This window comes from Marmota monax, unplaced genomic scaffold, assembly GCF_021218885.2.
Source record: "Marmota monax isolate L192 unplaced genomic scaffold, Marmota_monax_Labrador192_F-V1.1 WCK01_AAM20220418_F8-fsc00044, whole genome shotgun sequence".
NCBI classification, from domain to species: Eukaryota; Metazoa; Chordata; class Mammalia; order Rodentia; family Sciuridae; genus Marmota; species Marmota monax.
In genome coordinates, this window is record NW_026695198.1 from 11,712,678 (window position 1) to 11,735,115 (window position 22,438).

A 22,438-nucleotide genomic window follows, 5' to 3' on the forward strand; every position below is an offset into this window, starting at 1 on the left:
GATCATTTAAAAATCCTTCTGCTCCTTCAGCATTTAGACATTACTGCTGCATAAAAGCATTCTAAAATCCAAACTCATCTTTAAGTAAAGGGCAAAACCAATAGGAAAAGGAAAGGCAAATCAGAGCAAGAGATGGGAGCTGAATCCTTGAGATTCTCAAGTCCTGGTAACCAAAGGGGTTGGATTTAATTGTTCCAAGGAATAATAGGCTTTGGACTAAAAAAGGTAAGAGTTACAATCAATCCCCTAACTACCTCCATTAAGGGTCTCCTACCTCATAGAAGAACAGAATAGGAAAAAAAAAACATCAATAGGCATAAGAAGAAAAAGATTATAATTTTGCATAGGCTTAAGTAGGTGTGGACAAAACCTGGATGAGAATTTATATCTACACAATTGTACTTTACTTTTGTGATTCAAGAACTCCCAAACCAATACCATGAATTCTTCCAGGCTGGTAAGCTTCCAGGGATGCCTATCAAAAGCAAATGCAAAACTTCCTTAGAGCAACACAATTGCAACCCAAAATGTACAAGATCTACATACACACACACACAAAGAAATACATCTGTTATGAGTTATTAGTGAATAATTTGACTTCTTGGATACCAATGGTTCTCACCTGGTATTAAATCTGAACCCTTCTGTGGAAGCAACAGACCTCCTTCAACAAATTCTACTAACGCAGGAAACCTCGTGTTGATAAAGTGATTCTTCCCCATTCTTGGATGGATGGTGGAGTAAAGAGTTTGAAGGACACACACACACACACACACACACACACACACACACACACACACCCCATCCATCTAATATTGGTATCCCCCTCTAAAGTAGTCACTTATTAAATCTTTAGTATTCAAGAGGAGTTGCTGGAAGTTAGACCAGAAGAAATAGAATGGACTCACAGAAAACATCATTTTCTTTTATTTGTTTCTTCCTCATTCCCTCCCTCCTAACTTCCCAGGTTGCTTCCTTCCTTCTTTCCTTCCTCCTCTAAGCAACCTAAAAAACAAGGACTTATGGGTTAATTTATTTTTTAATTAAATATGACAAATTAATGATGGAAACATTCTGCCCTTGCTCGGCAAATGAAACTTTGGGCACTTTTGTGATTGGTGATTATTGAAAATAGGCTGATGCTAAAATCTAAGCTCATTGGCAAATTTCATGGAAAAAAGTCATTTTTACCATAACTCACTGTCTTGAGAACCAGTCTTTTTCTGTGTCTCCCTCTTTTCCTTCCTTTTCTTCTTCCTCCTTCCTTAAGCCTCTTGTTCATTTGAAATGACTCTAAAGCAACCAATAGAAGAAGGTGCTTTAAAATAAGCTGAGGAAACTGGAAATATGAAAATTAAGATGAAAATGAAAAACGCATAAAAGCCAGTGAGGCAGCTACACAGAAAAGGCACACTGAATTCTAGTGTTCTTCCTCAGGGTAGAATATAATGCATCTCCCTGGTTTCATAAGGAGTAAGTAAAAATATAAACAAGTTCAAGGTGTATTACCAAGTGTAGGTTTGAAGCTATTAAAAAAAAAAAAACCTGAAATATAAGTGCCTTAAGGACATTGTCTCCTATGCCCACATTAAAGCAGCTAATGCTTCTCACCTCCACACCAAAGTAAATCAACACTTAAAATACTGCTGCACAAACATGGCATAGTGAATACCACTAGGTTCATATGCACCGATAAAGATTTTAGAGACTTTTAAACATTCTAACTCATTACTGAGAAATAAGCCTAAAAGAAAAGGAAAGGAAATTCAGAGAAAAATATGGGTTCTGACACCTTGAGACCCTCCAGTCCTGCTAACCAAAGGAGTCAATTTAATGAGGATTTATAGCAAGACTGTCAACCACTAATTATTTTAGATTTCACTGAAGTTTTGTGGGAAGAATGAAAAAGATACTTCATAACCATAGTAGTAACTTAAAAAAAATTCTCTTTAGAACCTTCTGTTGTCCCTCCAACATCCTCTTAAGATACCTGCTGCAGTGGCTCACCTTCAAGGCAAAGTCAGAATCCTCCATACCTCCAGCTTTCCCCAACAACTTTTGTGGTGAATATAAACTTGGAGGACAGTGTGGTATCTAAAAAGTGGTAGTGGTAACCAACTGTATATGTCATAGCCACAGAATCCTAATCCAAATTGTATCCTGGTATGGTCATTTCTACATTTCATTGTGCCTACTTACCACAATTTCTGGTCATGTTCTATTTGCAGAAGGTGTCTAGTCAATCAAAGATAGTTCTTCCAAACCTGCTAAAACATAGTAGTGAGCTGACTCTATGGGAGATTCAAAGATGTGTTTTCTCCATAAAGGAAACTTACAGATCTGGTCAAGAATACAACACTTGCATGAAAGAAATAATTAGAGAACAGCACTTTAAATCCACAGAAAAAGTACTGAGGGGTAAAATATCAGCATGGTGAAGGCTATGGTCCCAGGAGTAATTGTCCTGCAGACAAATATGATCATTAGGTGTGATTTGTTTGTACAACAGAGGCAAGAGTTCAAAGCTGAAGTCAATTGTAACTTTGCTTCTCTGAGCATGACATTTAAGGTGTTTATATTTTGACTATTCTCAGTGACTCAGCTCAGAATAGGGAAAAAATAGATCCACAGGGAGAAAATAGATCCTTTTCTTCTTTTGGTTCTAATACAATTGGGTGCAGGAGTTTGCTGTATGGGAATACAAGTTTACATACACGCTACTTGTGTATTTACTTATATTTTACTAAATCTAAATTGTAAGAAGCTTGTACTGTTTTGAAAAATTAAGATAGGGTTTTAGCCTTCATGAAAGACTAAAGAGGGATAGGTTCTTGATATGCGAATTGGGTGTGGGTGCTGACCCTTCTTTTATTTTACCAGCGATAGATTTCTAAGACGAGCAAAATTTTTCTCCATGTCAATGGCTATGACACTATTGATGCAATAAAAATATGCATTGTTTTATTTTAAAGGATTCAGTAGGTCCTCATTATTGAACAGTTATAAAAGCCCAGTGGAAACAAATTTATCCCCTCTGCTTAGAAGTCCTTTAACCCCTTCTTTGCCTCAATTTGTTTAATGACTTAAAATGCCCTATGGTGTGAATGCGTCTGTGCAAAGTTTGTGTGTTAGAAACTCAAAACTCAATCCCCATTGATCATATGTGGATGGTGTTTGGAGGTGAGGTCTTTGAGAAGTAATTAGGATTAAATGAGGTCATGATGGTGGCCACATAATGGGATTAGTGGCTTTGTAAGAAGAGGAAGAGTGAGACCTGAGCTAACATGCCCTGTCTTGCCACATGATGCCCTCTGTCATGTTAATATCCAGCAAGAAGGCCTTCACCAGATGCTGAGCAGATGCAGCTACCATGCTCACGGCCTTCCCACCCTCTAGAACCTTGAGTCCAAAAAAGTTTCTATCCTTTATAAATTAGCTGGTCTAGAAAATGGACTAAGACAAGGTCCATCTCAAAGGCTTTTCTCTTTACAGAGTCATCCCTGACCACTTTCTCTTTGGAATCTTTTAAGATCACTTTACGTCTTTTAGGCCATCTGCCATGGTGTGCTTTACAGTGTGGCTATTGATTCCTGTCAACCTACCGCAACTATTGTTTATGTAAGGATAAGGACAAGAAGTAATCACTTTGAAAGAACCTGAGTCCCCCAGAATGATACTTAGAATAAATACAGTGATTATAATTATGTCGAGGTGAATTGGGAGACATTTTGATGACTCCTCGTGAAACTTTTACTCCACGTAAAATCCCCTTCTTTCTAGCATTTTGCTGGATACTTTGATGCATCGCAGATCCTCCTTTAGGAGTGGAGGACTCCTTACTCCAGCTGCTGGGAATGCCGTTAAGGGTCAGTCCTCAGCTGTCAGCTGATCAAAGCTTAGAGCTCACTTACCCACGACCATATCCAATGATGGGACAACTGGGGACATGAAGGCCTGGCCCTCTTGCTCTTAAGTGGAACAGCTCTGTTGGATCTTCTGTTTTACTAAGTCCCCTTACATTTGTTGACTGGTTTCATTGCAGAGTGGATGGCACCACAGCTTGACTCCTCTCTCTGCCTGATCCTGATTCCTCTTCTCCTTTCTACCCGTGGTCCTCCTAAGAGCACCCCCTCATACTAATCCTACACACTCATCTCTTGTTTGGTGTACTCCCAGGAATCACAGTCTGCAATAGCATGTAGAACATGAAAATACTGCATGACTTTCACTGTGACATTTACCTGTCACCATTCCCCATGAGGATAGGGGCTATAGAGCAGGTGTCCTGAGTTTCCTACAGTGGATCTCCTCGGCCACCCTAGGTATTTTATTTAATAATCAAAATATGCTGCCTCTCCTCACTTTTCTGGAAATAAGCACAACATATGTTTGATGGGAGAAACTAAACTACACTTCTATTCCTCCTGGGGCTTGTTTAACTTAGTTTTTCAAAACAAATATTCTATGTTTACTTGCCAACAGAGGGATGCTGGAATTCATAGCCCTTTTCCTATTTGCAGAAGACATAAAATGTCAAAAAGGTTGAGATCATTTTTCTAGATGCTTCGAAAAGCCTATTTCAAAGAACATGCACAGATTATAAATTATGTATAGAAAGGTAGAGATATAAAATGCTACTGAGGAGTGGAACTAAGGTAATGAAAGGAAACTCATTTTATATCCTTTCTGAGATGAAAGGCATGACCCCATTTGGGGAGACAGAAGTTGAAAATCTACATGTGAAGCTATAGCATCGAATAGTAACATTTTTGACAAATATAAATTTCAAGTGGAATTATCAAGCTAGTTCAGACAATTCAATCATTGTGAACATTTGATTTGTAAGATGTCGAATTCATGTTAGACATTATAATATTTGGGGAATCCATTAAATTCTTCAAGGAACAAAATATAGTTGACTGAAATTACATTTTAAATTTACAACAAGGCTGCAGTAGGGATTAATAAAAGAAGGGAAAGGATGCAGAGATAAAAATATTGTAAGTGGGAAATAAATAAAACATTTCCTAGCACCATTTCTTATTTTAGAAATTTTTATGATAAGCAAAAAACTAGCTAAAAGCAATTCACAATATGTGCTTTAATTTGGTTTTTGATTTTTTTTTAATAATAAGAGCTAGATCAAATCCTTTTGTGGAAAAATATACTATACCAAATTTTTAAATGGACTATATATTCTCTTAAATAGGAACTTTTATAAATTAGTTTTAGTTTACCAAGAATTTTAAACCTTCATTTTTATTAACTTATATAATGTGCAAGGCATATTCATGGAAAAAAAATTAGTTTTCAAGTATATTGCTATAGTTTGACTGTCTCTCCCAGATTTAATGTATTCTAAATTAATCTCAAAATCATATGTTAATGATATTTGAGAGGTGGGACCTTGGGAGATGATTGAGTCATAAGAGCTCTGTCTACATGAATGGATTATGTCACGAATGGATAATCCACTTGTGTTTTATTGAACTAATAGATTAATAGGTTCCCCAGGGAGTAACTATGTTATAAACACAAACTGTACCTAGCAATTCACTCTTTCTTCACCTGTGATGCCTTCCACTATGGTATGATACAAAAAGAAGGCCCTCATCATATGTCAGCACCATGTTCTTAGACTTCTCAGCCCTGAAAACTCTGAGCAAAATAAACCTCTAATCTTTCTAAATTACCCCATCTGTGGTATTCAGTTATAGCAAAAGAAAACGTACTGGCATATCTTTGTTCTAAAGTTTCACAACTCCTGCTGTAAAGATGAAATTTGAGTATTAGAAGGCGAGATTCAAATAATTTGTATAAAGCAGGATTCCAAGGAAGGTTCAGAACCTCCAAGAATAATGCTAGCTGAATTTCAACACAAGATCAGCATCAAAATGGATTTGTTTTTCTAGTTCAGAACTGATTCTATTTTTGATTTCACTGTATATTTAGTTCATGTGAATCTTTGTCCCAGTTTTTTGGTTTGGGATAAGAAGAATTCTGAAACACTTTGAGGTATGTTTTTAGATTATTTTCAAATTTAATTTAAAAAAAAGTACTTTGATATTTTCACCCCTAGATCTGGAGGATAGTTTTCTGTCTCTAAAGTTTAATAGTTGTATTTTGGAAGTTTATCAGAATGGATTGCTTCAGTTTTACTCTCCCAAGTTCACTGTGGGCCATTTAACATTTATAGATGGGTCTTTTATTCTCAGAATCTTTTATGTTACAATTTTAAACATTAATTCAGACTATTGCTTGGTTTTCTTCTTCAGGAACTCAACTATGTTGAATCTTATATTCTATTTTTATCTTTTGTCTAATTTTAAAAATTAATTTCTTTATTTTTTCACATTTCTTTTATCAGACTTCTCAATGTTGCTTGTTGTATTTTCAGCTAATTCTATGATTTTATTCTTCCTCGAATATTTGTCATTATTGTTTATTACTAATTTGATGTTGTAGTTTTTCACAGATATTTTTAAAATTAGTTATGCCTTAGCTCTCATCATTCTTTTCCTGACATTTATTTTGTACTGAGTTTTTGAGCTTTTGAGTTTAGTGAGTTTTTTCATACCCAGTACTGCTTTTGATGACATTTAACTCATGTTGAAGCCTTATGCTACAACTTTTTTTTCTGCTTTATATCCAATTTTTGGTTTCTTTTTAAGTTTTCATATTGTTACTAGATCATTAGTAATACTTTGGGAGAGAAAAAAAAATCCTTCTACCTTATTAAAGGATTCTCCAGCTAGGGCCCTATGAATGAGATTGACAATAGACAGAAGAACAAGAGCAAAGCAAACAGGAGTAACTATGTTAGCATATGTATAATACAGATATTTGAATGAATTCAGCATTGAGTAACTAAAAGGGAGCTTAGAACATAGGCAAATATAGCATCTTCACAAAGAACAATACATTTTAGAGAAGTAATAAGACAGAGGGAAAGTATTTTTGGTTTTTAAGATAGCAAATTGTGGAAAGGTAAATAAATAAATGGGAGAACAGGGAGTCCTACGTAGATTTTTTGGTGCTATCTCCAGGCTAATAAGGGTCTAAATTGCTTCCCAGGATGAAGTTCTGTTCTTCATGGTGGAGAGAAGAGAAAGGATGTCTTTACAAATTTTTGTCCTGCTCTTAGGACAATAGGAGAGAGCCAAGAGTTTTTTCTATGTTAGCTTGTTCTCAACTGCATTCTGTTATGGTTTGGATGTGAGGTGTACCCCGAAAGCTCACATGTGAGACAATGCAAGAAGGTTCAGAAGAAAAATGATTGGGTTTTAAAAGTCTTAACCCAATCAGTGATTTAATCCCTGTGGCTGGAGGAGATGGGATTTAGGGTGTGACTTTGGTGTATATATTTGTATCTGGTGAGTGGAGTCTTTCTCTGCCTCCTGGTCACCATGATGTGAGCTGCTTTCCTCCACCACCCTCTCCTGCCATGATGTTCAGCCTCACCTCAAACCCTGAGGAATGGAGACAGCCTAAGACCTCTGAAAGCATGAGCCCTCAAATAAACATTTCCACCTCTCAAATTGTCCTTTAGTCACAGCAGCAAAAAAAGCTGACTAAGACACCTTCAAATCAAAATTCTTCTCTGCCAACATGGCATATTTGGGGTGGTGACATATACTACCTTTCAAGTTTGTACTCCTTAGGAAGAGTGAATTTGGGTGGTTTCTGAAATTTTTAGTTACAAAGTGACTTCAGTTGGCACAGAAAAGTTCATTTTTTTTAATATGTGATATTTGGGACCAGCTAGGTTTTCTTGTACTTATTGCTCCTTAGGATTCTTCCTTTTCATTGATTGCTTCTTCTTTCCCTAAAGGACTGAGGCCAAGAGTCGTCTTGCTTTTTTTTTTTGCGGTATCTTCTCAAGAATACTCTGGTGTGCACACCTCTGAGCTTGCTCCTCTCTAGTGCCCAGGTAACAAACGTCTACTCCTCATGTTGTATTTCCTCCTCAGGGAAGGACTTCCCTCTTCAATGGATGATTTCAACTGGCTCTGTTTACTTTCCAACCAATTTTCTGTTCTCCCAGGAGCTCTGATGTTCTTGGATATCCATTTTTTCCAGATGCACGTAAGCTGTGTCCTTGTTAGATAATGGTCATGTTTTTGTATCTCTATGTTCTTTGGAATCTGTGTGGAAAAATTAAAATTTGAAGACACTCTATGGAGATACACTTCTCACTGCAAATCCAGGAGCCATGTCTCAGCCCTCAGTTCACTGCACCTCCATGCTGTCTCCTCCAGCATTGGCCCATTCCCTTATGCAGGAGAGCAGAGTCTGCTTCTGTTGCCAGATGCCCCGGCTTGAATTCCAGCTCCTTAACTGCATATCTGTATGATATTCAGGAATTCACTCACATATTCTCTGCCTCAGTACCCACATCTGTATGACATGACAATCATAGTAAGAAAATTAAACAGTCAATATACAGGAAATCTCCAAAGAATACCTGGCACAAAACAAATGCCTATAGGTTGGCATATGCCACCAGGACCACCTGATTCTCACACCTCCTGACCAGTTCCTGCACCCCTACATCTGCCTTTTTTACTCTTGGCCTCTCTCTTCCCTTCTAACCATCTCCCTGTAGTCTCAATCTACTCTCATGTGTTGACCCACTACTTCTCAGCACATGAATATCCTGGAGTACCTAATCTCAACATTTGGCAGTTTTTGCGCTTTTTGTTTGTTAGTTGTGTTTTTTGTTTGTTTTTGTTGTTGTTGTTGTTTGTACCAGGGATTTAATCCAGGGCTATTTTCCTCTGGGTTACAACCCCAGCCCCTTATTATTTGTTGAGACAGAATTTCAAGTTATGCAGGCTAGCCTCAAACTTATGATCCTCCTACCTCAGCCTCCTGAGTCTCTGAGATTTCAGTTTTGCACCACTATGCCTGACCAAAGTCAAGTTCTTTGTTGGCATTTAGAGCTTTCCATGATCTTTTCCTACCAAGCTCTTCAGTTTCATCTTTCCAACTCAATATTAAGCTCAAATTTTCACTATGGCCTAGAGATATCACCTCAGTATCAATTTCTCTCATGTAGTCCCCTCTGCTTGAAAATGCCTCCCAACCTCTTCTTTTGTACCTACCTATTGTTGAATAAATCCTATTTATGTTTCCACAAGTAGCTTTGTGCTCACCACATGCAGGAAGTCTTCCTTCAGCCCCATATTTTCTGGCTAAACCAAAGACTCACTTCAGTGCTTCCTTAATTCCACATAAGCATTCTCAATATTGCTTGACTCATGAGCTAGACCTTTATGATTTATGCTTCCTTTTAGAAAATTTATGGTGTGTGATTGAGAAAGGTTTTTAGGTTAAAAGATTCCTATTTTAGATCATTGTGATATTAAAGACTTTATTACAAAGGCCATTTAATAAAATATTTAATTTATGTGACACAGTGGCAAATGTAGAGTTTCTCTTTTAATAAATTATCAGTACTTTTGATTTACTTCAAGTTGATGAATGAAAAGAAAGGCTAGTTATCAACTAATCTAAAAATAAGTTAGTCATCAACTAATCTAGAAATGTTGTATTTGGTTTGAGAACAAAATATGTATATATATATATATATATATATATATATATATATATATATATATATATATTTGAGTGTGGACTTGAATTTTTAACTGCATTCAAACCCGCCTGTTGGGGCATTTTTATTTTGTTCTAAAAGTAATCTTTGCCACTTGTTACTAAATGACAAGCTAAAAGAGACTTTCTCAGGAATTTTCTTTGCAAACAGTTCTCTTCTAATGTGACATTGAAGGTGTGAATAATTTTTGTTGCAGATAGATAAAAAGTCTAGGTTGGTATAATTTCACATTTTTTTTAACTTTCTAAAAAAATCATTGCAACATCTTGATGTGCTATATCAAGTTTGATAAGTTAGAAACTTAAAAATATGATAAAGATAGTCTTGATTTACATTTGTAAACCTGCTTCCCTCTTTCTTTCTGTCAATAACATGTTATATGTTAATATGAATATGTGATAAAGAGGTATATGGTAGAAAATCCTTAAATTGCTAGGTGTCAGGCTTCCTAAACTCCTTGATTTCTAATTACTTCTAGGTCAGAAGGAATAGGAAGTTTTATTTATGTGTGTTTATTGATATGTATGAGAATAATAATATAGAAAACAGTTTGTAGTTTGCCCAACACCTACCAATTCTGTGGTAGACTTAATATTAGCTCACTCCCACCCCACAAAGGTGACCATGTCCTACTGCCTGGAACCTGTGATATGGCAGAGGGGGGCTTTAAAGATGTAAGTAAAGACTTGTTGTGGGAACATGGTCCTTGTTTACCTGGCTGGGGTCCTCACAGGAGGGAAGTCAGAGTGTCACAGTCAGAGAAGGAGATGTAATTATAGGACCACAGAATGCAACAAGACAAGGAAGAGGCCGTGAACCAAAAAGTATAGGCAACTTCTAGAAGCTGGGGAAGACAAAGAAAGAGATTCTCCCCCTGGAGCTTCAGGAAAAAATATAGCTCTACTGACACCCTGATATTAGGATTTCTAACCTCCAGAACCACAAGATAAGACACCATCATCTTCTACATTCGTGATTCAAACAGAGATTGAAAAAAATTATTTTATTTTATTTATTCCAATTTGATATGTATGATGGCAGAACACATTTCTTTATAGTACACATATAGAGCACAATTTTTCCTGTCTGTGGTTGTACACAAAGAATCACACCCTTTGTGTTGGCATACATGTACTTAGGGTAATGATGTCCATCTCATTCCACCATCTTTCCTACCCACCATTCCCACTTCTTTCTCCTCCCTCCCCTTTGCCCTATCTAAAGTTCCTCCATTCCTCCCATGCTTCCCTCTCCCATCCCCATTATATATCAGCATCCTTATATCAGGGGAAACAATTGGCATTTGTTTTTTTGGGATTGGCTTACTTCACTTAGCATTATATTCTCCAACTCCACCCATTTACCTGTAAATGCCATGATTTTATTCTCTTTTAATGCTAAATAATATACCATTGTGTATATATACCAAAGTTTCTTTATCCATTCACCTACTGAAGGGCATCTAGTTTGGTTCCACAATTTTAACTATTGTGAATTGTGCTGCTAGAAATATTGATGTGACTGTGTCCCTGTAGCATGCTGTTTTTAAGTCCTTTGGGTAAAAACAAGGAGTGGAATGATGGTTCCATTCAAAGTTTTCCAAGGAATCTCCATACTGCTTTCCAGATTGGTTGTAACAATTGCAGGCCCACCATCAATGTGTGAGTGTGCCTTTTTCCCCCACATCCACGCCAACACTTATTGTTGTTTGTATTCTTAATAGCTGCCATTCTGACTGCAGTGAGAATGGCAGCTATTAAGAGTAAATTAAATCTTAGAGTAATTTTGATTTGCATTTCTCTAATTGCTAGAGATGTGGAACATTTTCTCATATATTTGTTGATTGTATATCATCTTCTGAGAAGTGTCTGTTCAGGTCCTTGGCCCATTTATTGATTGAGTTATTTGTGTGTGTGTGTGTGTGTGTGCGTGCTTAGCTTTTTGCGTTCTTTATATACCCTGGAGATTAGTGCTCCATCTGATGTGTGTGTGGTAAAAATTTGCTCCCATTCTGTAGGCTCTCTGTTCACCTCATTGATTGTTTCCTTTGCTGAGAAGAAGGTTTTTAGTTTGAATCCATCCTATTTATTGATTCTTGGTTTTAATTCTTGTACTATAGGAGTATTATTAAGGAAGTTGGGGCCTAATCTGACATGATAGAAATTTGGACTACTTTTTCTTCCATTAGGCACGAGATCTCTGGTTTAATTCCTAGGTCCTTGATCCACTTTGAGTTGAGTTTTGTGCATGGTGAGAGATATGGGCTTAATTTCATTTTGTTGTATACGGATTTCCAGTTTTCCCAGCACCATGTGTTGAAGAGGCTTTTGAAAATATTTTTTCAATTGCCTGCATACTGACATGTAACACACATTTTTCTTGCCTCTATTCTCTAAACAATACACTATAACATTTTTTACATAGACTTTATTTACATTGTGTTAGGTATTATGATTAATATGGAGATAAAGTATAAGAAAGATTTGCATAGACTACATGGAAATATCACAGTATTTATCATAAGTATTTGAGTATCCACAGATTTGGACAACTTTGAGGCATCAGAGAACCAAATTCTCCATGGATACTGAAAGATGACTCAGTTGTTTGAAACCACTATTTTTGTAGTAATCTGTTACAGCAATAATAAGAAACTAGTACATAAACATGACTTCATTTCACTTTTTGTCAGAGATGACAAAGTGTTTAGCTAAAATGTGAAACAACTTTCAGTATAAAAGAAACCTAGAGTACAACAGTGTTGGGTGAAAAGACTCACACACATTTTAATTGTTCTCCACCTAATACAAATAGGATGCTTGCTTCAAATCAAAGTGATGCAAATCTCCAATATGTTATCACATGCTTTCCAGGGGCCTCAGTCTTGGAATTCCAAAAGAGATACCCACATCCCTCTGGCTGTCTGCCATTGAATCCCTAAGCCTCTCTTCCACATGCCATATCATTGGGGAGGATCTCTATTCTCCTTATCTAAAATACAATTTAAAGAGGTTTGTGGTTCCCTTTCTTCCTCTCTCTGTTGTTTGAATAAATGAAGGCATGTTTATGTGTTGGGGTAGAGGAGGAATAGTTAGGGCAAAAAATTCTCTAAAAGAAACCTTCTCTTAACTCTGATCTTAGCCTAAAATCTGTTTTGGAGCCAAACTATGTGCTATGGATTATGACAGGGTAACTGATACTAGACTAGCCCTTCTGCTATATACAACCTCAAAACTATACAGAGGTTGTATAGTTTTTTTTCAGGCTTTGTTATAGCAAAAGGGAGTCCATGCAGAAGGCAGTGGCCCCACCGAGCTAAGGAGGCGGAGATCAAAGTGCAGATGTTGCTTACATATACTGAGAAGGGTACTGGAGAGCAGAGAGGTATTTATCTTGAGGGAACACCAGAAATAGAAGGGGGTTCCCATGAGTCCTTCATCAAGGTTTGGCTTAACATGTGCACATTGAGTCTTAATCCTTCCAGTGAAGAGTAGCTACAGAATTTCACCAGAAATCAAATGTGTGGAGACCACTGGAGAGGCTGGAAGGTTTTGTTAGCATGGGACATACAGAGAAATACAAGAAGGCTGCACCTTAGGAGCAATAGCCATGGCCTGGATAATGTTGACCCTAGAGCTCCCCCAAACACCAATAAGACACAACAGATAGATAAAGTATGAAAGTAGAGTTTTAATAGCAAAAATGAATTAGGGCTTTCCACAAAACCAATAAGAAACATAAAATGAAGTCTAAGCAAGTTGAAGGAAATCATCAATAATTCAACAAAAAAACAACTCTCCTCAGAAAAGAATTATGGAAACTAGAATCTCTAATTATGTCACCACCATGACCACTACATAGCAATAAAATTGCTAGACATGTAGAGAAACAGGGAAATTTGACCCATACTCAAGGAAAAATGTAATCAATAGAAAGAAAATCTGAGATTTCTTCAACATTATGTTAAACACAGTAAGATTTTAAGCAATTACCATTAATATATTCAAATAATTTAAGGAAAATGAGTTCAAAAATTGTCCTTTTAAGAAGTGAACAGTTAGGAAATTCCACAACAAAATTGAAACTCCAAGAAAGAAAATAAGTATACTATGGGAATAAAATTACAATTGCAGAAATAAAAATAAAATACCCTTTATAATGTTCAAAGTAGTTTGCAAGTGGCACAAAACAAGAGTCCCAAAACTGTAGAATGACCAATATAAATGATAATGTGTGAATAACTAAAAGAAGAAAATACAAGGGGTGGGGAGGACAGATTCTCGAGGACAGATTCTCAAGGACATAAATGACAAATGATCTAACAGAAGTACAACCAGCATCCCCTTCCTTCTCCCAAAAAGAGTGAGAATGAGACAGAAAATATATTTAATATTTAATAATCAAAGTTTTCTCAGACTTGTTGAAACTTATCTACTTATTGGCCCAAGTAGCCAACTAGCCCAAAGCATGAATAAAAATTCCAACTGCTGTAAAATTATCAACTGCTGTAAAGAGAATAAAGACTATCTTGAAAATACCAGGGGACAAGAGTGGGGACCACATACATACAGGAAAATAAAAATAAAATCATGGCTGATTTTTAGGAAAAAATGATGAAAGCAAGAGAGCAATGGAATAACTTCTATAAAATGTTGAAAGAAAAAAATTCCCAGCCCAGAGTTCCATGTCTAATAAAAATGCTGTGCAAAAATGTGGTTGAGGGCTGGAGTTGCAGTTCAGCGGTGGAGTACTTGCCTAGCATGTGCAAGACCCTGGGTTCTATCCTCAGCACCACATAAAAATAAATGAATGAAATAAAGCTATTGTGTTCAACTACAAAAAAAATATTTTTTACAAATGTGGTTGAAATTGTTTAGATTGTATACAAATAGTTTAATATAATTTATTACCAATAATCTATAATACTTTTACTAATTGTAAAAGGCCATTTTTCAAGCTTAAGGAAAATTAGACTAGATGAAAACTTAGATGTACAAGATTTAACAAAAACCACTATCCATGGGGGAAAATTGGTCAGATGCAAAAGATAAATTTTCATCTTAGAGCTTGTTTATAAGACTATTGCTTATTTAAAACAAAATTTATATCATTTAGGAAAGGCTTATAAAATTAAAAATACTGTAATAGAACAAATGATAGAAAAATATGTAAAAGGAATCTTACTGGGGGTTTTGTGGTGAAACTAAAAAATATCAAGAAAGAAGAAAAAAATCTAAGTAATCAGGAATGCAATATGAAGTGCTACACTATTAACTCCAGACTTTGATAAGTTTAGGATTATGCTTTTGTTACTACAGCAAAAATAAAAACAACACAACAACAACAACTTTGAAGCAAATAAGAGAAATAAAATGTAATATTAAAAATATTTGATTAAGTCCCAAAATGCAGTAAAGCACTAATGTAGCAACAATAAAACCACGAGGGACAATTGGGAATCAAATATAAAAGATGATATAATTAAAAATAACTGTGTCAATAACAGTGTTAAGTGTCAGTGAACTAAGCCTTCTAGTTAAATGGCAGAGACTGTTAAAACTGATAAAAGAGCAAGATCAACTCTTATGTTTTCTATAAATGTTGCATTAAAGACACAGATAGTTAAAGGATGAGAGGAGAAACCACATGGGACTTAGAAAAGCATGCATGGCTATATTAATACTGGGAAAGTGGACCTTGCAGGGAAAATAATTACCAGGGAAAAAAGAGGGATATGGTATATTTTTAAGTAATAAAAATATCATTTATCAGGAAGGTATAACAGCAATTTGCAACTAATGACAAATATTCAAAGTTCATAATGCAAAACTGACAGAAGTAATAAAGCAGTCAAATATATAATCAGAGTTAGACATTTTAAAAACTCTCTCTCAATGATTTATAGAACATTTAGACAAAAATAAAGATATGAACATTACCAAATGGATTGGTGTATTTATAAAACACAATGTTTGACAACTTCATGAGATCTATTTTTTTGAAGTATGAAACTTGGAAAGTTTGGAAAGTACAAATTCATACAATGAAATTCAACACAGCAGTTAAAAGCAATTATTTCTATAAAATAACATAGGACAATCTCCATACCTCTGCTCTATGAAAAAAAGAATAAAAATATATTTAATGAATATTGAGGTATGACTCATGTACCATAAAATAGATCCATTTTAGGTATATCCTCAACAAATGTTAATAAATGCAGTCATCTGTCTGTATCTGAGACAGGGCATAAAAGAATGTAGACTGAATAACCTTCAGATGAAGTATTAGGACACATCTCTGTAGTGAGAGATGTTTGATCACTGGTGACCTGGGAAAGAGGGGGACTCCTGGATTGCAAAGGAGTGTGAGGGGTGTCTTTGGGGCCATGAAAATGTTTTATATCTTGATAGTGGGAAGGTTATTTAGTGTATATACAGTGGGTTTTCCACATCAGAGTGTTCTTCATGTGTGGATTCAACCACAGCTTGAACAGGGAAAAAGTGCATATTTACTGAACATGTTCATATGTTTATTAATGTCATTTTTCCCCAAACAACACAGCATAATGCTGTATTACAGCTAAGTATTTAGTTAGCACTTACATTGTATTATAAGTAATTTAGAGATGATTTAAAGTATACAGGAGAATGTGCATAAGTTATATATAGATGCTAATGCTCACCGTCCCCGTGAGCATCTGCTGATTTTGGTACCTGTGCAGGTCCTTGAAGAATTCCTTCTCAGATACAGACAGATGACTGCATTTATTAACATTTGTTGAGGATATACCTAAAATGGATCTATTTTATGGTACATGAGTCATACCTCAATATTCATTAAAATATATTCAAGAGTGAAAAAATATAACTCAAGACTATAAAAAACTAATCAAATACAAATTAATAGATAAATTAAAGTAAGTCTAGTAGACTGGAGGAAGGAGAACCGGAGGCGAGGGAGAATGGGAAGAAAAAAGGGGTAGGTAAAGTGGGGATCATGAACTGAACTCAGTGTCCATGCATGTATGAGTTTGTCGGGATGAATCCAACCACTAGGTATAAGTATAAAGCCATAATAATAATTATGTCAATAAGAACAGCAGCAATCAGCAATAAGAAAAAGACTATATGATGGACAAAAGCTATCCTGAATTGAGTGGTCAAAAAAATTGTTGTCTGATGGAATCAGGAGCGTATCATGTAACTTCTTCACTGGATCTCTGCCCAAGCTCTCTACATCTCTCTCAGATTCCATCAAACTCTCTTTTTTAAAGCACAATATATTTAGTTATGAATTAGTTGCTTTTGAAAAACAGAAATATCCGAATCCCCATGAATACTCCATAAACTGCTGTTTGGGGAAGCCAGCCATGTGCACAGCTCTCTGGTACATAGACCATGCTCTACAATAATAATCTTAAAATGTGCCGTTTCTCTGGATAGACTGTAAACAAACATAGTGGCATTAGCTATTTATTGTATCTCATCAATATCAGGACTTAGCACAGTGCTTGAGATAAAATAAATGCTAGAAACTATATTTGTTGAGTAAATTCATTGATCAGTGTAAGAACAAAATCTCGAAATTATTCTGACCAAATTCATATCTTAGGCATAGGTTTTGTTTCTTCCTTCTAATATTTTTGTTTATCATAGCATTCACTCTTAATTTAAATCATGAACTAATTTTAAGTAAAAAATATAGACAGGAAACTATCAAATAGTTTATTTCATTTTATTTATTTTTATTTGTCCGCAGCAAAGAGAAAACATTCTTACAGTTGTTTTCTCCTCCAGAGTTAAACTGGTCGTGCAATCATATATGCACACTGGGTAATAATGTCTGATTCATTCTACTATCCTTCCTATCCCCATATCCCCTCCCCTCCACTCCCCTCTGTCTAACCCAAAGTATCTCTATTCTTCCCCAGTCCCTACCCCCTTATTGTAAATTAGCCTTAGCATATCAGAGAAAACATTCAGCCTTTGATTTGGGGGGATTGGTTTATTTTGCTTCGCATGATATTCTCCAGCTCCATTCAGTTACCTGAAAATGCCATAATTTCATTTTTCTTTAAGCTGAGTAATATTCTATTGTCTATCTGTACCACATTTTTTATCCATTCATCTGTTGAAGGGCATCTAGTTTATTTTCAAGAAAGTTTTAGTCAAGTACAATAAAATAGAAATGATTTAAAAACAAATAGCCATTTATGAAAAATGCTTGGCAATTTTCAAGTATTGAGCATTAGCATGTTCATGGGTAGCCACTGTTGGAAATGCACTTTTAAAAATAAATTGCTCTTATTTTGTATCTACAAATTTTACCTCTTTATCTCCATAAATAGACATCTGCAAAACTTGTGACAGAAAAATGAGATGTTATCATAAGAAGCTAAAGAAAACCCCTTAGAAATTTTCAAAATAATTATTTTTTTGCTAATCAAAGAATTCTTTTATCTATAGTATATGTTTACTTTTAAAAATGGTACTAACTACTAATAATCAACATTTTTATATTGCCTGTAATTTTGTTGGAAAAAAATATCTCTTCCTTTCCTCTCACATTCACAAACATGTTGCATATTTAATTAAAATATTTTTTGTCATACACACATACACACACATATGTACTTATATATAATATTATGGTCACAAAAATCATAGCAATGTGACTATAAGAAGGGATATTAAAGATTTAGTCTCTCTCTCTGCCACCTTAATGTATATAGATTGATCCTCAAGATTAATATGGATTGTGAAAATTGAAATATTTGGGAAAACTGATACACACACGTATATTTAATGTGATATATATATATATATATATATATATATATATATATATATATATCACATGAGTTGAGTGGTAAATGTGACTTACTTTTACAGACAAAAAAAATTTTGACAAGTACATCTTAATCCAGATATATGAAAAATAGTGCTCTATATGTATAATAAAACTGTAATGCATTTCACTGTCATATATAAATTAAAAAATTTTTAAAAAGTGAGTAGATCTCAAATGGCACTTTCAGACACTATTTTAAAGAAAGGCTTCCTTCTGTCTGTGGTTGTGATCAAATTAAAAATGGGATTTGCTTTCTCTGAATATCAGAAGGACCAGTTAGTTAGCCTGCTGGAAGCAGCAAAGAGAAAACATTCTTACAGTTGTTTTCTCCTCCAATTCTACCCTCAACTCCATCCCAAAAGCGAGATGCAGGAGTGAACATCCCTTGGCCAGCCACAGTGCTGGATAATTTGGTTACCAAAGAACTAGGGAGTATTTCATCTCAGAGTTAAGGTAGAACAGCTTACTCCTACTACCTCCCTTGGAGAAATAACTGTAGTTTTGAACCAGTCAGCTCCTCTCTAAGGCATTCCTTTAAGTATGTCCTTAACTTACCGGTTGCTTTTACAACCTTCTTTTTTCTTTTTTTAAATCAACCTAGGCTGAATAATGATTTCTGTCTGTTGAAGTCCTTGATGTTTTTCAAAGCCCAACTCAGTGCAAATTTACTTTAAAATAATCTTTAACAAATTTACAAATCACCTACAGTTTTAATCAAAGAATGCTTAGATTACACATCCAGTTGTGAAATGTTGAAAAGGGAAAATATCAAGACCATGATATTCAATTTGGCTTTCCACTTTCTGAAGTCTAATGACTACCCACATTCCTGTTCCTTCCCTAAGGAATAGGTGCTGATAATTTCAGCCAGAGACTTCTCTGTTATCTAACCATTCAAATATTATAAAAGCAAACCAAAGAAGTGAACTCAGCATGAGTTAATTTCATGTTCTCCTGTGACATGAGAGTATCTTTGCTTTCAACCAGTTTAGAGCACTTCAAAAATTCAACTGCATGAACATTCATTCAGAACCTGTAAAATTCAAGAGAACATGATAGGGACTGCATATACCCCTGTGAAGGAGATCTGAGTCCTGTCTTCAAAGAGCTTTGAGAGAAGGAAACAATGAATACCCTCCCCAGGTGGGTGTTATAAGTCACAAAAATGGTGGAAGAAACATATTGATCATCTAGGCTGGTGAACAAGCATTGTAGGAAGAAAGAAAGCATGACCAAGCCAGGTGTGGTGGCATATACCTATAATCCCAGTGGCTCAGGAGGCTGAGGCAGGAGGATCGAGAATTCAAAGCCAGCCTCATCAAAAAGTGAGGTGCTAAGCAACTCAGTGAGACCCTATCTCTAAATAAAATACAAAATAGGGCTGGAGATGTGGCTCAGTGGTTGAGTTCCCCTGAATTCAATCCCCAGTAACAACAACAAAAAAAAAAACAACAATAAGTGTGGCCAGTGCTGTGGTCAGACTGTTGTGTTCCTCCCCAAATCTGTGTTGAAACCTTATCCTCAACATAGTAATAAGGTGGGACCTTCAGGAGATGATTAAGTCACTAGGATTCTGCCCTCATTAATGGGACTTGTGCCCATATAAAAGAGGTCCAAGGGAGCTAGCCTGCCTCTCCCTCCACGGGAGGACACATAGAAGGTGCCATCACAAAAATCAGGCTATCACCAGATGCCAAGTCTACAGCCACCTTGACCTTAGACTTCACAACAGCCAGAACTGTAAGCAATAAATTTGTATTTATAAATTATCAAGCCTAAGGTGTTTTATTAGAGCAGCCAAAACAGACTAAGATAGCCAGAATTGAAAAGCAGATTATTGGCAGGACAGTAACTTATTCAATGTGACTACCAGATTTGTGTTGGAAAATTGCCCAGATAACTTGTTCAAAAGGTGGCTTCCAGGCATGCTTCTCTGGGAAATCTGAGAATGAAGAGGAAAAACATTTCAGATGATTAAGATGTAGGTGGCCTGAAGGCAACTCAGTGAGAAGTCCTGACCCAGTAATAGACAAAAGGGGCATTAAATGAATCTGAGACTGATCATTGCTTGGGAGTAGATGGTGGTGGGTATGAATGTCTATTGAGGGAAATTCTATTTGGGACTCATTACAGAAAAGGGTGCACTCAGACATTGTTAGTGAGACTGCAACCACTCTGGAATGCAATATGGAAATTCCTCAAAAAAGCTAGGAATGGAACCACCATTTGAACCACTATCCCACTTCTCAGAATATATTCAAAGGATTCTACAGAGATGCAGCCACATCAATGTGTATAGCAGCACAATTTACAATACCTAAGCTATGAAACCAACCCAGGTGCCCTTCAACAGATGAATGGATAAAGAGAATGTGGTATACATATACAATAGAATATTACTCAGCCATAAAAGAAGAATCACTTTATGAAATTTGCTGGTAAATGGATGGATCTGGAGACAATCATGCTAAGGGAAATCCTCCCCCCAAAAAAAGGTTGAATGTTTTCTCTGATATGTGGAATCAAACCCACAATAAGGGGCAGTGCCAAAGTCTGGCTGTAGCAAAATAACCAGGGGGTGACAAACAACTTGTGTAGATTGATACAGCAGGAGTGGGAGCCGTTTATTGTAGGACAACAGAGGTATTTATACATTTTGCACAGCTTATCTTAATTAGCATAAACTAGATACATCCATCAACCTATAAGGAATCTCCACACTTACTGGCTCGCTGGCGCTACTTCACAAACCACTCCCTCTGGCAAAATGCCAGGCGCCATCCAGACTTGTTTACAGACTCTAACAGGGCAGGAGGGGGAGAATAGAAGTTCAGTGTAGTAGACAAAGGAGAATGAAGGGAAGGGAGGGGGGGATTAGGAAAGGAAAGCCAGAGGAATGAATCTGACTTAACTTTTCTATGTACGTATATGAATATACCATAGTGAATCTCACCATCGTGTACATCCACAAGAAATTAATTAATAAATACCTATGAGTAAATGGCAGGAAGATCAATATAGTGAAGAGAGAAGGGTGTGGGGGAAAGGAAAGGGAAAGGGAGGTATTGGGGTCAGAACTAGAACAAGATATATTCCATGCTGTGTTAAAATGCATTCTACAGAGAGGCAAAGGCAGACACTTGACAATGGGATGCATGTACGAAACTTGCAATGTCAGTAAGGATGGAACAGGAAAGAGACAGGAAGTGCCAACAGTATTTTGGGCACATGGACTAATGCCCACAGGGTATTTCCAAGACCAAGAGCTATGCCTGTTTCTCTAAGACCCTTCAGATGGGTTGGTTCCATGCCCACAATCTCCTTGGTGAAATCTACATCTTTACCTAATCCTTTCCTCAACTTTTTAGCTGCATCATCCGGTCTGTCTGTAACCCCTCTATTGCTTTTTTTTTTCACCATTTGAATATACTCACTAAGTTATTTACTCCCCAACTTAATTCTGAATTCCTTTTGTATTTTTCTCTCCCTATAATTCTAAACACATATAATTGTCATTCCATTCAAACCCCAATTCTCTTGTGGTTAAAAGATTTGATGCATTCCTAAGGACAGAGATCAGATAGAATTTAACTCTTTCCTAATGAGGAGAATACTGATAAGCAGAGGAGGAAAAACAGCTCAGCTGCCATTATGACTCTCAATTACCCTGATGTCACATGTCAAGTCCTCCCAATTAGGCTGCTTTTTAGATTTTTTTAAGGAAATTTAAGGACTGGGTATGAATATTAAATGATCAAAATAACAATATGAATTGATTGCAGACTATTGAAGATTAAAAGTGAAAAACATAAATAATCTTAGAGAACTTCTTGAACTTACTAGCAATAGTTATCAAAATGTAAAGAAAAAAAGAAGGAATTTCACTTTTAGTTCAGTTTTAGCTACTCCTTATGCCTGTAACTTTAGAAAGAGACAAGCCTTCCATTTAGAAAGTAAAGTGCATGGACA